The 10,248-nt window shown below is 37.8% G+C and overlaps 1 long non-coding RNA gene across 1 annotated transcript; it reads right to left on the minus strand.

Moving 5' to 3' along the window:
- Window positions 1-5,663: 5,663 nt before the first annotated feature.
- Window positions 5,664-9,786, minus strand: LOC134549554 (uncharacterized). Its single transcript, XR_010080130.1, has 3 exons — window positions 9,357-9,786; window positions 7,723-7,767; window positions 5,664-7,042 (listed from the first exon to the last, which is right to left on the minus strand). It is a non-coding gene; the product is annotated as an uncharacterized LOC134549554 (long non-coding RNA).
- Window positions 9,787-10,248: the final 462 nt, after the last annotated feature.

Here is a 10,248-nt window from a genome sequence, read left to right on the forward strand (position 1 = left end):
AGAATTAAGTTACATTTTATAAAATGAATCTATCATTAATTTGAGTCATTATGAGAAACAACAGATGGTATAACTCCTTATAGGTATAAATAGATATGCATAGACAAATTAACATTATTCTGTCTATCTGTTATTGGAAAGAAATCTTATTTTTGCTTCAAAGTACAACATCACTAGTTTCAATAATACAGTTCAATTACAACTTATTTTGATTTTTTTTTTTTAAGTAAAGGAGTTAATTGTAGGGAAGATTTGGTCTCAGAAGCTGAACCAGATGGTGATCAGGGCAGCAGGACTTGCTCTGCTCCAACCCTCAGACTTGAAAGCAGCACTTCAACACTGGGATGCCAACTTCCATGACCTCAGCATCCAGGGATGTTTTTCTTACAGCATTACCATTTTTCAATCCCATAATTTTTAGAAGCCCTGATCATAATTTTGGAATAGCTGAGTTTAGCAAAATGGATTTTCACCAGGGATAGTGATTATAGAATATTTCTGAGGTCCAAACTGTTTTGACAACAGAGGAAAGGTTTCCTTGCTTTTTGCTTCTTATGATGCTTACAACACTGACTCTAAGCTTTCCTAGAGCAATTCAGGTGTTCTGGTCAAGGGATAAATAAAAAATCCCTTCACACTGCCTGCAATACCAAGTATTCCACTTGTCCTTGTATTTATGAAGTAGTTCTGGTGTACTGGTGAGTTCGGGAGGATTTCACTGATTTTGAGCCTCATGAAACAATGTCCTGCTGCCTTTGCCTCATTAACCCTAACAGCACTGTGGTAATGAAGCTTATGTAGGGTCATGATAAGGGATATGTTGGCCATCAAGAAGATTATGGGGTTTAAGGGAGCCGTAGATGGGAATGCCAGAGGCATTCAAACTCCTAGAGGCAGTTTGCTGTGGGATCACATGCCTTTTGTGCTGTGATGTGTTTGTTGACAAATGTGACATAAAGAAATTTAGGAGGAAAAAGAAACCACATTTTCTTAAAGTGTTTTAGATCACTTTGTGGTCTAACCACATGCTCAAAAACTTCCTGAGCTGGAAACAGTCTCCAGATGACCTACAGGCTTTAAAACGTACCAAAACAAAAAGCTCTCTCCCACAAAAGCATTCCAATGGCTTTACTCTGGTAGAAAAGAGTTTCTCATCATACACTTTCATACTGAAAAATGTACTGGTTCCTTGTCACCTTTTATTCTACTGCAGAAAACACAAGCTTGTTATAGTTTAACATAGCTTTGGGCTTATGGGATGGCTCTGTATAAGCAGCAATAAATTGGGGCATACAGTAAAACTTTTCAGTAACTTGCCAAATTATCTTGAATGTCAGCCAGGCACAACTGTTTTTCGTGGCATAAATTTCAATAGCAGTTAAACAGCACAATGCACATTTCTAGCATCTCTTTTGTAGAAAGTGCAGTTTCAATGGAAAACTTTATCTGCTGTGAATGGGGGGAATAAGAGACCACCACGTCCAACAGTAATTCCAATTTAACAATACAATTTGCCCGTGATTTCAGTGGGGCTTTGAGCTAGAGGATTTATGCTTGAGGCTGACATGGTAGAGCTTTTTCTTATCTTTGACACTCAAGCTTTCTTTGACAAGTTTCTGCAGTATCAAAGCAGTGACACTTGAAAGAGCACACTGCACATTTCCACGGGATTCTGGCTTTCTTTGAACATACTGAATTGTACAGGCCATGGTTCTCCTCTATATCCTTGTGTCTGCTGCAGTCAGGTGTAAAGGCACCTCATTTAGAATTACCTGGCTTTAAACCAAATCCCCTGGGGCTGCTATCTAACCTCTGCACAGCTGGAGAAACTCTGCTCTGCTCTCTCTGTGTTGTTATCAACACTGGAAGTGGCTGCTCTCAGCCCACTTTGGGAATGTTAATTATTCACACCTTTCATTATAGGGTGATATGTTCTTAACCAGGAAACTTTCACTGCAATGCAAGCTAAACTTTGGAACTTGATTCTTTGGTTCTCCCAGTTCTATCCTGCAGTTCAAAGGGACCCTTAATGGGATGCCTGTATGAACTTATGTAATATTAAAGAAGGACTAAATAACCAAATTTTAAGCTTTTTTTTTTGTGATATTGTAAAAACCTTCCCTTGTTATAAATACACTGCTTGTGCAACCCTCTCCTCTCTAAGCTTAAATAAGCACAAATATTCCAGATTTGTTCTCACATCTGCTGTGAACTGCAACCTTTACCTCTCTCCTTACAGAGTACACAGTTGATCTTGTTTCTGCTCATCTGAAAAGGTAAATATCTTTCAATGCAGATCCCTCCAATCACAAATATAATGAATATATTTTTTGCCAGCTGGCCAGGGTTCATTCTGAAAGTCTCTCTCTCTCCTGGTCAATGAACTTAATCATTCTGAAAGGTTTACCTTTATGTGATTCAAAGGTCTTTATTTAGCTCAGTTTCAAATGTGACTTCACATCTACTCCTAAAATTAAAACTTTTTTTTTTCAGAATTTGGGAGTTAAACTAACAATTTAACAGACTGACTTCAGCTTTTCTGTGAAGTTTGATATTAATAATTCGAAATAAAAAAATCCAATAAGTTTCAGGGTCAAAAGAGACTAATTTTTCATTCTTCTTCAACTGCCAGCTTTTAAAATTTAGGTTCCTTGTGGAGGTAGAAACCTGCAGGATTTAGACCTATTCTTTGTGGCTATTTTGTATGCCTTAGGAATATTCTGTAGAATGCCAGCATTTAATATAAATGTGTTAGAACTGTGAAGTCTTGTTCTTGGGATCAGTTTTATTTTTGAAGGAGTCAGCCCCTGCTTCTTGTTGTTATAGGGCAATGTCTTTACTTCATTAAAGCTTACACACATGTAGAGCTCCCTTCTAGGAGATGTTAAACATCATTATTAGAGAAACACTAGAATCTTTCAGAGTATAAGGTTAAGTATATTAAAAATTAAGCCAACAAGGTTTAATTAATAAAACAAGTAAAACTTAATGTTTGAAGGAAAATTAGTGATGGGACAAGCCAAGCTGTACCTGAGCCATGTAGTTCTAACACCTGCAATCCTTCAAGACTTTGTAAGGATTCTTTTAGGGTCACTTTAGATTCTTGCTAACAAAATTTTTGAAGGATGGTTCCTGAACTATCATTTGTTTTCTTGAAGCAACAAATGCTTTCAAAATATGTATATTAATAACTTTTCTACAATATATTTCAATTTTCCTTGAACTTTCTATTATTTCTGATCAGCTGTTTTGTTAAGTGAACTAAAAGTTGGACTATAAGGTCTGAGGAAAGAACATGCCTTCAGTGAAAGTTTAATTTGCTCCCAGCTTGATTTTCAGATCTATTGCACATAACACCTGTGTGGTTCTGCTGACGTCTTTGCCTGAACTCTGTGGTGTGGTTTTTATACACTTTGTTATAGCTGAACACAATAGAGGTTTAGCTGGTTTAGAATTAAGTGTACAATTAACTGTTCTCTCCAACAAGATAAACAATACTGACTAACTATTTTTTTCTGTGTAAAGATAAATCCCTATAAGCAATTCCTGATTCTTTGTGCTGCATAATTCATCAGCCTGAATGAGAAAGCAGATCAAGCAATCATGTCCACTTTTCTGCTTTCCTTCTTTTTTTTTTAATGAAAAATGTGGTAAGTGAATTAGAGTTTACTTTTTCAGACTCCATTTTTTTAGGGTATTATTTCACTAGGCAGATTCTGTGCTATTAGGGAACAAATGGATAAATGTATTGGCAACAACTCAGCTTGCCAGACTGGTCTTAATAAGAATTTCTGTGCTAATTATCCTCACTCAATGCTACAAGTGCACTTTTTCTACCCAGAAGTCCACAGCTCCTTACAGTTTATTGTTTTTGTCTCATCATAGAAAATCTATGGAGATGGAAGTTGTACATCTTCCTGCAGAGCCTCTATTTGGAATATGTGCAAACAAATAAGATCTTTGGAAAATTACAAGTTCCATTACAAACATTTTGTACTGAGAGATTCTTCTGCCTTCCTGTCACTTGATTTTTCTTTTTTGACAAAGCAGTGGCTCGGGTTTAGTGCTGTGTGAACTGATGAGCAATACATGTGGGTTTGTATTGCCCTGTGTAAATCAAATCAACACAACGCTAATGAAATCCTTGAGCACTGTTCCCTTCTCTCATTGTGACTCCTTTTTTCCTGTACGCTGAATTTTTATAGGGTAGAATCATAGGATGTGAAATGTGAAGCAGACAGGCAGCATAACAGCAAGTTTTGGTATCCCTAAAAAGAGAGGCTGTGGAATGACTGATACAGAGCTTGCAGTCCTTGATCTAAAAGTCTCAAAAACCTGCCATGCACTGTTCCTTTTCTCTTTTTCTTATGCCATTGACATTCATACCAAGGAACCTCCAATGGAAAAAGCATCATTTATCTTACCTTTCATTTTTTTTCTGCAACAAGACCAAATGTGATTTTTCTCAGAGTTAAAAAAGTATGGCTAGCTCTTTTTTATTTTGCCATTGATTTCAAGGCAGATAAGGCCTTAAACTAAACCCACCACTGACCTGAGACTTCTGAATTGTAACACACGCCCTGGAGCAGACCAAGGGTCAGCCACACTCCTGTACAGTGGCTTAGCACAAACCTTATGATGTAAGTGCCTCATAAATCTTGAAAAGATGAATTTTCTTTTTATGGGGATAAATTTTACCTAACTCAAGGTACACCTCGTGTTGAGTATAGGTGTCTGGAAGGATCTTTGAACTTTAATTGCAGTTAAGCTGAGAAGAGTGCAGGTACAGATGTTGCAATCCAGTCTTTGTTATCCAGTGATCCAGTGACACTAATTTGTTAAAGAAGTTCAAAAGAAATAAATGTGACTTGCTAGAGTAGAACAAAATGTTGGTAGTGCAGATTTGCCATTGTTTGTGTGAGTCTGAGGAGAGTCACAACTTCTGTAGGTATGAAAAATGTACAATAATATGCATAAAATATTTGTGTTTAGTATGGCAGCAGATAGAGTAATATTAGTTAGTAATTAATTATTATTAATGTATCTGCGGCTTTATAAAGCATAATTAATGCACAAAACCAACTCCTATGGTTTCTTTTCCTAAAGGCATAGAAAGCCACCTCTAGTGGGGTGAATTCTGTTTTCTCCTAGTCAGCAGTTTTAATCTTAAAGCTCTGGAGTTCAAGCTGTGTTTATGGTTTACAACAGATCACAATCTCTAAGATTTTATATCCTTTACTATGCAAACTTAATTCTGGTCCTATGTTTCTAGAGAAACTGCTTGTGGAAGCAAGATTTAAAATTTGTTTTGCATTAGTATCTAAGCTTGAGATTAAAATTTGCACTCAAGAATTGCAGAATACACACTTTTACTTAGGAGATGGATGTGGCAGGATCACCAAGCTGGCTGGAATAAATAAATAAAAATATAACCAACAGGCAGATATTTCAGAACATAGACATTACTTGCCTGGATCTTGAAGACAATTTAGAAGATAAAGATATTGTCATGGTTTCACTTATTCTTGCCTGTTATCTGGGGGTTTGTTGTTGTTTGTTTGTGGCTGGATTTTACATTCAAACTAATCTCAGATTATAGAGCTCCAGACTCAGTAAAATTAGAAAAGAACAAGCAGGGTCACCCAGAAAGATTGCCCACGTGATGCTGATGTAGTCAGGTTTTTATTAATCTCCAAAATTTGTTCAAGTTCCTCTAGACACCAACACAACCACCTTGTACAGAACTCACCCCTTTAGTTTTCATATAATCTGTAAAATCACTGCAGTCCTCTGCCCCATTTCGTAGGACATTTAGGAAGGGGATAAAAGTTCCCTAGCCTGTATTTAAACTATTTATCTGGGGGTATGTTATGTGAGACAGTGTCAAAAGCCTTGCTAAAGTCAAACAAACACCATCCTTTGCTCTCCTGTCATCCACCAAGCTAGTCAGGCTACCAGCCTGGTCAGGCATTATGTGCCCTTTGGAAATTCATCCTGACTGCTCCTGATAACCTTTACATCCTTCATGTGCCTGAAAAAGGATTCCAGGATTATTTGCTTCACCAGACTCACAGGGATGCAGGTGAGGCTGAACAACTTGCAGGTCTTTAGATCCCCCTTCTTTCTCTTTGTGAAGACAGAGATGACATTTATTTCTTCCACTCCTCAGGAAGCTATTCCAGTTGCCCCAACCTTTTAGAGAGAATCAAGCAAGGCCATCAGCCAGCTCCCTCAGCTCTCATGGCTGCATCCCATCAGATCCACAGACTTGTGTGTGCACAGTTTGTTTAAATGTTTCCTAACCTCCCTCTCCTCAACTGAGGGCAAGTCTTTCTTGTTCCAAAAATAAGGCCATTAAAAGCAAGATAGATCAGCATCCTGCCATCAGTATTAAGCCCTTTGATTTTCATCTAATGGGGCATTTGGTTTTCTTTTTTTCCCATCAGAGTGATCCTGGAAGGTGCTCAGCATCCAAAATTCCACTGGCAGTTTCTTGGCCTCAGAGTTCTCAGTACATTTCACAGGATCAGCCTTTCCAGAGTCACTTACAAGTTTCGTGTGTAAACTTGAGGAATGAATCTTGGAGATATGACATACATTCTGTTTGTTATTTTAGGCCACTTTATACTTGATCTGATCTTCAAGGTCAGTGTTCTAGTCTCTTTTTAAAGATAAACAAGTTTGTATCTTTCTTTGGCCAGGACATCACATCTCAAAAATATGTGTGACAGAGCTGCAGTTTACATTTCATCTGCTCCACCAGTCGGTTCTGACAGCTGCTAGGAAAGCAGCAGGGTGTTGCTCCCTGCTTGCATTTATGCCTTCATCATTTCTGTAATTCCTTCTTGCAGCAATGTCCTGGGAAAGTTTTTATCTGACGTGGGTAGGTGATAACACAGTGGTGACACTAATGTGAAAAAATGGTGATGTTCATGTACCATCAGCAGGGTTTGAAAGTTGTTGTCTTCCCTCCACACAGGGTTTGTGCTCTTTACCAAGAACCTTCACACTGAGGGATATCCTTTTGCTATCCACACCAGGCCTTGAACAGAAAGAATTAATGACATTTATACAGGCAATTTGCATATGTCTCAATATACTTATAGTGCTATTTTTGTGATGTTTTGTGGATTTTTTTTCTTAAGCTTCTCTCATTTTTCAATCCACAAATTATCACTTTCTCGAGTTTCCCATTGTTGGGTTCCCAGGGTCAAAAAGTTAAGATAAAATCTCAGTTAGTAAACTGAATTTCTGGTTGAAACGTGAAATGATAGAAATTCCCCAAATGACAAAAAGTCTGCATTTGTTTGTATTGTTTTTTCAACTTAGTATTGTAAGTAATAATATTATTTTAAAAAATGATGGCATAAAAGTCATCAAAATTACAAAGTTCAAATTATGTGCTTTTTTTGGAAGGCCAAATAGGGATACCAAGCCATAAAAAGTGTTTCACTGAAATTTATGTTCAGTTGAAATGTTATTAGAATTGACCTATTAATTTCAGCAATTTATCCGAGGGAAACTGATCATTTTTTAAATTGTCATTATTGTATTATCATTATCAGCATTTACAGAGGTTTTTGCACTATTTTTCTGTATTCTGATAGGTGAGCAAGAAAATTTAGGAAAAATTGTCTGTATTTACAACGAATTTCACCCTGACTCTGTAGCCTGTCCTTTCCCACTTCTCTCAGCTTTTAAAAGAAATTCTGGGTATGTTACCAGAGGTCTTTTCTCTGGAACCCTCTGTTGGGAGCAGCTGGCAATCTAAACAAAAGAGAGAAAAGGTAGAAATGTCAATGTCACCATTTTGCTAATGGGGTTATGACAAACACACTGGGGCAGAGCCAGAAACTGAGCCCTGTGGCCCAGACCCACAATAATATCCTCTTTAGCTGAGGAGCTTTGCCATAGGTAGCAGCAAGTGAGAGGCAGTAAAATCTGAACAATTGGCTGTTTATTCCCTTGTGATGGTTTATGTCTCTCACCTGTAGCACCAGCACTGAAATAACACTTAAAGTCAGCAGACTGAATAAAGCCACTGTCTCAGACACAGGCTCTTTACCATTTAGAAACATTTAGTTTCATTATTAGAACACTTACATGACATGACACCATTTTTTAAAACCCCATAAATATTCCTGGTCCTGCTCTGAGAAAAGCAGTTCATGAAATGCTGGTCCCTACTCCAAATTGTAAATAGGTTTATTTCTCTACTACAGAAAGATGCCATTGTAGTGAACAAAGGAACTTCCTTCTATTTGTAAACTGCAGGAGGCTAAACAATCTCCTGCATTATAAACTGCACTCTCACACACAGATATTCACATACACTGCAAAAGAATTCAGGCTTTGTCTGGAGGAAAGTCCCAGAGGTAATTTCTGGACTCTGTGGGAAATAATGCCTCCTACAGAAAATTTATAGCTGTGATTGTTTAATTGAAATGAGAAATACAGTGTTAAATGTTTTTAACAAAAGCATTCAGTTGTTTCATGTTTTTCAGCTGACTCCTACCATTGCCAATTTATAGAAATTATAAATCTTGGACAGAGTTTCAGGTCACTTTACAGGAACTAGTTTGACTAAATTCAATGTATTATTTTGATCACATCATAAAATTATTAATTATACATTTAGATTGAACTTACTGCTGGTCTACATCAAAAAGAATAGATTTTATACTAAACTTCATAAAACATCATTTGGGAATAGCATTAGTAAGCACAAGAAATGTTTATTTCAGTGTATGACTAACAGTAAGGATTGTCTGAGAAACAGATTATTTGTCTTGAGAAGGGTCTTTTCTACCTGTACTTAGATGAAATGAATGTTATAGGTGTGACAACCACATAGGCAAAAGAACACATCTTGCAGATCCCAAGGCACCCACTCATTCCTGTCCTGGGCTGATACTGGCAGCCTCCTGACATGACCCTGCTGTGGCTGGGCTGGAGGCTTCAGATTGATCAGACCTGATGAGAGTTATGAGGCCCTTGCACACTGATCCCTGCAGGAACTGCCCTTGGCACGCTCAGCCTGATGAATTTCCTCATCTCTTGGGATGAATTTACAGTACAGATGAGCATCGTGTTCATCTGCACGGAAAAGGAGCAACTCTGAAACAAAATTCAAGTCTCTACTAATTTTGTTGAATCAGAACCTAGCATGACTTTTTTTTCCTGAAAAGAAGGAAGTGTGATTTCTCCACCTGACTGCTGGGAAAAAAAACAAAACAAAACAATCAACCAAACCAACAAACAAAAAATCCCCCAACTTTCTGACATGTCTTTTTGTCTGCCCATCTCAGAGTCCTTCGCACGCTTTCGGGGAGGTGAATTAAACCCCACGGTCTTACCTTTACTGTCCTTCCCCTTTCCAGCTGTTCTTGCCTTCTGAGAACTCTGATAAGTTTCTTTGGTGTTTGGGGGGATTATCAGCAGGTGCACAATTTCCTTTTTTGCTTTAGCTTCTGTGTCAGTGAAAGGAGCATAAATGCAGGCTGCCTGTTGCACAGCAGCTGTGAGCCAAAGCTCCTGCTTATAAAGCACATTGAGCTGGGTACATGCTAATGTCAGATAAGGGTAGATTAGTGGTTGTTATTTCTTTGGCTTAATTGATAATAGGAATAATTGAAAGTGAAGATAAAAGTTAACCCTTTGGACTTATGTAGATTTGAGAGGTTGTATTGTTTTCACCTACTGACTCTTTCTGATGAGGTGAGTTTTATCCCTCAGGAGATAAAAAAATTGATCCCAGCAGTAACACCGAAGAACTCCTGTGATATGCAGAGGAAAAAACAAACCCTTTTATGCTCTTTAGATCCTCTGGCCCTTTCTCCTCAAGTCTGAATCCACTTTTCCTCTGCATAAGGCTGCCATTAAACAATGAAAAGCTCGAGGCAGTTGTGGTCTTGCAGTCACCATTTAAGGGATGTTGGGAGTCAGAGAGAAGCCCTAAATTGCTTGTCTAGTGATAACCAAAAGCCATCATTCACTGTGTGGGTTTTGGACCAGACAAGGGGCTTATATTAACTCTCTACTTGCAGAATTCCTCATAGGATGGCTTTTTAAATCCATTTAAATCCCTTACTGTTAACCAGTGATGCCCAGAGCAGCTTTTATTGTTGGGCTCTGAGGAGAGCTGAGAACTGCAGATGAATGATGTAGATACAACCAGATATTTCCCTGCAAAATATCTATCCATCTATAGCTATTCAACTTCTCCTGTTTAGTTAAACTAATAATTTA

This window comes from Prinia subflava, chromosome 4 (assembly GCF_021018805.1).
Source record: "Prinia subflava isolate CZ2003 ecotype Zambia chromosome 4, Cam_Psub_1.2, whole genome shotgun sequence".
Classification (NCBI taxonomy): domain Eukaryota; kingdom Metazoa; phylum Chordata; class Aves; order Passeriformes; family Cisticolidae; genus Prinia; species Prinia subflava.